This window comes from Strix aluco, chromosome 37 (assembly GCF_031877795.1).
Source record: "Strix aluco isolate bStrAlu1 chromosome 37, bStrAlu1.hap1, whole genome shotgun sequence".
NCBI classification, from domain to species: Eukaryota; Metazoa; Chordata; class Aves; order Strigiformes; family Strigidae; genus Strix; species Strix aluco.
The window spans coordinates 1-6,384 of NC_133967.1; the positions used below are offsets into that span (position 1 = coordinate 1).

Consider the following 6,384-nt stretch of genomic DNA (forward strand, 5'->3'; position numbering starts at 1 on the left):
GAACACCAGGGGCCTGTAGAGGTCTATAGGGGATCTATAGGGGTCTATAGGGATCTATAGGGATGTATAGGGGTCTGTAGGGGATCTATGGGGGGTCTATAGGGATCTATAGGGGATCTACGGGGGTCTATAGAGGTCTATATGGATCTATAGGGGATCTATGGGGGGGTCTATAGAGATCTATAGGGGGTCTATATGAATCTATAGGGGGTCTATAGGGATCTATAGGGGTCTATATGAATCTATAGGGGGTCTATAGGGATCTATAGGGGTCTGTAGGGATCTATAGGAGATCTATGGGGGGTCTATAGGGTCTACATGGATCTATAGGGGATCTGTAGGGGTCTGTATGGATCTATAGGAGATCTGTGGGAGGTCTATAGGGTCTACATGATCTATGGGGGTCTATAGGGGTCTACATGGATCTACAGGGGATCTGTGGGGGGTCTATAGGGGTCTATATGGATCTATAGGAGATCTATGGGGGTCTATAGGGTCTATATGGATCTATAGGGGATCTATGGGGGGTCTATAGGGATCTGTAGGGGTCTACATGGATCTGTAGGGGGTCTATAGGTATCTGTGGGGTCTATATGAATCTATAGGGGGTCTATAGAGATCTGTAGGTATCTATGGGGGGTCTATAGGGATCTGTAGAGATTTCTAGGGGTCTGTATGGATCTATGAGGGTCTATAGGGGTCTATATGGATCTATAGGGGTCTGTACAGATCTGTAGGGGTCTATAGGGATCTATGGGGGTCTATAGAGATCTATAGGGGTCTCTACAGGCCTATAGACCCTGGTTCCTATACGGTGTCAGCCCTACATTCCAGGCCCTGTATTGGGCTGTGGGGTCTAGGACCTATATAAGGGTCTGTACTCCAGTCCCTATAGGTGGCTTTATAGTCTGGACCCTATATATGCTTTAAACATATACACACGCTGTGTTACAGGGTCTGGGCTGTGTGGTCTTGTCCCTATATTGGGCTGTAGGGTCTGGGTGCTGTATCCAGGCCCTATAGCACAGTCCATACGCTCCCCTCGCTATAGGTACACCCTATACCTCAGCCCCATATGCTCCAGGCTTGGAGTCAGGGGGAAAGGGCATCGTTTCTGCTGCTAAAAAGCCCCTTTTGTGTTAAAAAAAAGCGCCCCTTTTTTAGCTGAAATAAACCTCCAGACATGGCTTTTTAGGGAGGGGGGGAGAAACATCCTGCTGAGCTTCGTTTTGGGGAGAAAAAGCTGCTTTTCAGAGCAGGGGAAGTTATGAAATGGAAGAAATGAAATTATGAAATGTTATTGGAGAGGAAAAGGTTTGGGGCGGGGGGGGTGGAACTGGGCAGACTGGTGACACTGGGAGGGATTTATTTTGGGTTAAATCCAGGTGGTTTCGGGGATATTTTTGGAGGTGTTTCCTCCCACTTCCGCTGCTGGTGCTGAAAACACCGAATCTTTTTTACTTTCACTTAAAAGGGGGGCGGTCAGTCCCCAAAAAAATGGGGATTTGGGGGTTTATCAGCACTTTTCGCCTGTTCCTCCCCAAATTGGGGTTTTCTTCCCCACGGGCACCATTTTGAGGCAGAAACCCCCCCATTTCCCAGCACGCTGGCTGCTCCTTTGGGGAAAATACCCAAACGGGACAAACTTCCCCAAAACCAGAGGATTAAAACCACTGACAGCCCCCCCCCCCCCCCCCCCACCCCCCCCCCCCACCCCCCCCGGTTTGCACTGGAGCTGTATTTTGGGGTGAAATATGCCCAGATTGGTGTCTTTTGGGTCTAACGAGCCCACGATTAAAAAAAAAGTGCCTCCCCAGCCCCGTTTCTAGAAACACTCGCCGATTAATAACCCGAATAGCTGCAACCCCGCCCGCCCGCCCGCCTTCCCCAAAATCCGCCTTTTTCCACTTAAAATGGACCGCAAGGAGAAGCGAGGGAGGTTTAACGCCCTCGCCCCCACCGGGGACCCGCAGTCCTCACTCAGGTCCGGCCCTTCGCAGGCACCTCGCCTCGCCAGGCGCGCAGTCCTCACTCAGGTCCGCCCCTTCGCAGGTGCCGCGCTTGCCGGTCGCGCAGTCCTCACTCAGGTCCGCCCCTTCGGAGGCGCCGCGCTTCGCCAGGCGCGCAGTCCTCACTCAGGTCCGCTCCGTGGAGGCGGGCAGCGAGGGAAGAAGCAGCCAATGGAGCGCCGCGGTGAGAGCGAATCAGCCAATCAGAGCGCGCCGGGCGCTTCTAGAAGGCGGGGCGCGGGGGTTGGCGGGAACAGGGCACCGGGATGGCGCGGGCGAAGCAGATGGCGGCGGCGGCTCTTAAAAAAAAACCCCAAAACGCTCCTTCTCCAGCCTCAAAACCCCCCAAAACGCGCCCACCACCGCGCCGGGCTCCAGCGCTGTGGAAAAAGCTCCGTGTCTCGCGGAAAAAACGTCTTGAGCTGCTCCCCGCGGCCTCTTTCCGTGGGCTGGTGCGAGGTTTCTCCGTCGGCCGAAAGGGTTTCGGGGTGCACGGCGCTGCCGTGGCGGCTCTGCGGGAGGGCTGCGAGGTGCATCTGCTGGCTCTGCTCGAGGAATGGGGGCTCTGCGCCCTCCACGCCAAGCGAGCCGTTGTCCAAATCGCTGACGTCAGGCTGGTGAGGTGCCTTCAAGAGAGAAGAAGCTGATTTCCCCCCTGCCCACCCCCCTCCCGCAGCTCTGGGCCTGCTGAGCTACGCAGAAAAAGCGAATTTTTTTTGTTGTTTACGCTTTGCTTTCGGGTGTGCGCTTTTAAATGAAACCTTTATGAAGTTTTGCAGAAGAAAAGCAGAAGAAACAGAGCGTCAGGGGCTTGCCTGTCGGAGCAGGACGCCGCGAAGAAACGCGGCGTCGCCGGACCTTGTGCCATAACGATTCGAGGGCAACGTCACCTCTGACCTACTTTGCCGTGACCCGAGGAGGGAAATGACTAATTACACCACCACGCCGGGCTGTAATTAGGGTTTAGCAACGATCTGCGGGTTTGTCAGAGACCTTATTTAAAATTAGAGCCGCGGAGATGAAAGCAGCCGCCCTCCCTGCTGCCTTCGCTGGTGGTTTCTCCTCTTCCTCAGGCCGATGTCACGAGTCTCTGCGGACGGGAGGACGAGTCTGGCAGCGGAGGTGGAGCGATTGGGGCTGTAAGAGGCAGAGACCTGCCGGGTCCTGCCTGCGCTGCCTGATAACAACACTTCATTATGTGGTTGAACCCTCCTAACAACTTCCTGCTCTCTCAAGACGTTGGTTTGTTTATTTTTTCTCCCCTTCTCGTAGGTGGGGAAATGGGGGATGAAATCCCGTCCGTGGCCTCTCTCCCTGCTCCCATCCCAGCGGCGATTGCAAAACCACAGGGAGGCCCCAGCCTGAGCGATCCCGGGAGGCACAAGAAGTGGTTTTATCCCATTTCCCCTAAATTCTCTGCAAACCTGAAGCAGAAACCTCTCCGCTTGCAAAACCTTCCTACAAGGCGTCCACCACCAGCAGCAAAGCCCTTTTTCTTCCGCAAATTGAGCTCTTACCATTTTTTTTTTTTTTTTAGGGGGGCGTTTCTCCCTGTTTTTCTGACAAACAGCCAGGGAAGCAAAAAACTTCTCCTTTCACCTACTGAGGATGTTTCCTCGTGGGGAAATGCGGGTGTTTTGTAGCATGATGGGAAGAAAAACTCAACAAAAAGCGTTAAATTGGAAATAAAACATGCCTCCAGCGCAGCCCCTCTCCCCAGCATGTAAAATTCTGCCCTGCTCTGGGCCCACGTGCAATGTGCTGCTCTTTCTTTAATCCCCCCCCCCCCCCCCCGCTTTAAAAAATAATAATAATTAAATGGGTGAAAAAATGTACATTCAGGGTGGGTTTTGCTTTGGGAAAGGGGTTTGGGGTGAGCGCTGTGAAGCTGCTTTGGGAAGCAAGATATTCCCTTGTCTTTTTTTCTGTTTTCAAAGCTTATTTTTACTGGAGAACTGCCCAGCAGAGCTGGAGGAAAAGAGGGGGGGAAAAAAAAAAAAAAAAAAAGGATTTAAAGGAATTTTGAGTCTCTGCAAACCTGGCAAGGAGTGGGAGGGTGAATTGTGATTAATTTTGCGAAATGAAGCGTTAAAAGGAAAAACAAATGGGGCTGAGGGGTGGTGGGGCTGTTTATTGAGCAGGAGGTTTGTGGGGGTGGTGGAGGCTTTGAGGGGTTCAGGGTGGGGTTTTGGGGGGGTTCAGGGTGTAACTGGCCCCTCGACCTGCCAGAGCTGCCGCCGGAGTCTTTCACCAGCAAAAGCAGCTGGGGGAAAGGCGAAGATTTCCGTCATGTGGGGCTGCCCCACGGCCCAAACCCCTTGTTGGGGGCTGAGATTGAAGCAGCTTTTCCAGGGCACAATTTTTTTTTTTTTATGAGCACTCGGAGAAACGCCCACACGAAGGGGCCGGGCGATGGTTTTCCTGGAAGCGGTGGCGGGGCAGGAGGTTGGTGTTGGCACCCGGAGCAAAGCAACGCGGAGTTTATCCGATGTTTCCGCTGCCCGGCGATAAAACAACCCCCAAGGACAAGGCCAGCAAGGATTTAAGGACGACAGAGAACGCGGGCGGCGATTGCTGCGGGTTTGGGAGAGGGGATTTATTCACAGGGTGAGTTTTTTACCATTCTGGCTGCGTTTTGGGGAAGCAAACTGCGGCCGGAGGGTGCCTGTAAAAAGCAGGGATTAACGAAGGAATGCAACGGGTCCGGTGGCTATTAGCCGTGTTGCCAATAAACCCAGCGGGGCGGGGAGGGGTTTAAAGTGAAATAAAACCCCACCGCTAAACCTCAGCACCCAAATCAGATGTGAAAGACAAGAAGCGGAGAGGAAAAAGTAAAAACGAGCAGGCGCAGGATGGGTGGGTGAGTGGAGGCGGTGTTAGAGCAGCCCATTCCAGGAGGGAATAATGTTAATGCAGCTGTGGAATAAAAATTAATTCAGGGATCTAAACCGAACGAGGATCTTTAGGCTGGGAGTTGTGTAATAAAATTAATTCGGGGATTCAAACCGAAGGAGGGTCTTTAGGCTGGAAGCTTCACTTTTATAGGATGTAGCCTCCATAAAAATAATTTAAAAAACCACCAACTAATCAGGAATTGTTATAGTTATGAATAAGGCTGATAAAACAGTAAAATAAGTTGAATATTCCCAAACAGAGCTGTAAAAACTGCGGGTTGCTGAGCCCCAAATTAATCAGCTTTGGCTTTTCCGCCGGAAAACCCCAGCCCCTTCCTCAGGGGAAATCAGAGGCGCTGCCAAACGCGGCGGGGGGAGCTTGCAACGAGGGCAAAAATAGCCAAAAGCGATGCCAAAACCCGCCGGGAATTTGTTATTTCCGCGAAAACCCCGTTAATGGACCCAAATTCGCGCTTATGCGGGGGGGGGGGGGGGGGGGGCGCGGCGCGGAACCCGCCTTGGCCGCGGGAGAGCGGATCGGAAAGGTTCACTCTCATTGGTTGATTTCCGACAGCCAATAGGAAGCCTCCTCGCGCCAGGCAGCCAATAGGAGGAGGCGGTTGTGATCCGCTTCCCAGCTCCTCGCAGGCGCGTGGGGGCCTCGAGGGTGCGATGGAGCCACGCGCGATGCAACGGAAAACGGGAGGAACCGACCCAAAATCGGCCTCAAACTTTCATCTCTAGTCAGAGCTTTTGGGCAGAAAAAAGGAAAAAAAATCCGCACAAAACCCTTTTTTTCCTTTTTTTTTTTTTTAAGGTATTTTGTAGGAAAACGGCCGGAACAGGGCTTTTATCAAACAGGAGACAAACTTAATATTTAATTAATTTTTAGTTGTTTCAGGCACTTCTTGGCCCTTTCTCCGCGGGATCTCACCCTGCGAGACGCTTCGGCAGCAGAAAGAAAAGCCGGGGGCTGTGCTAGATAGAAATATTTTTCCAGAAATCCTACTTTTTCTCCGCTTTTTTCTACTTCTATGCCACAATATAAAATTAAATTATTGTTGATGCGCTCTCTAAGTTTTATTTTTTAGTTATAAAGACGTCCCGGAGCTGCAGCGCCGTGGGGCGCGTGGCGCCTGCTTGACTTTTTGAACCGATTTTTAGCGTTTTAGGAGGGTTTTTTTTTTTTTAACGCGGTTTACTCCGGAGCCCTGGCCGCGGGGTTGCCGCGGAGGTTGGGGTGGGCGGGAGGGGGGTTTAACCCCTTGGGGAAGTGGGGTGCGGCGTTGTGGGGGGGGGTTTTTTGGGGGGGAAAAGCGGTTTTTGGCGGCGGGAGCGCAGAGGCGCGCGGGGGGCGCGTGCGCCGCGCGGGGGGCGCGTGCGGCGCGCGGGGGGGGCGGTGCGCGCGAGACGCAGCCTCGTTTCCGTCCGGCGTGGGGGTATATAAGGGGCCGCCGGGGGGCGCTGTTCGCAGTCGGGCG

General features: G+C 53.2%; 1 long non-coding RNA gene across 1 annotated transcript; it reads left to right on the plus strand.

Annotated features, from left to right (window-relative positions):
• Positions 1–4,163: 4,163 nt before the first annotated feature.
• Positions 4,164–5,973, plus strand: LOC141917373 (uncharacterized). The gene is made up of 2 exons (XR_012621275.1): positions 4,164–4,616; positions 5,796–5,973. It is a non-coding gene; the product is annotated as an uncharacterized LOC141917373 (long non-coding RNA).
• The last annotated feature ends 411 nt before the right edge of the window (positions 5,974–6,384 follow it).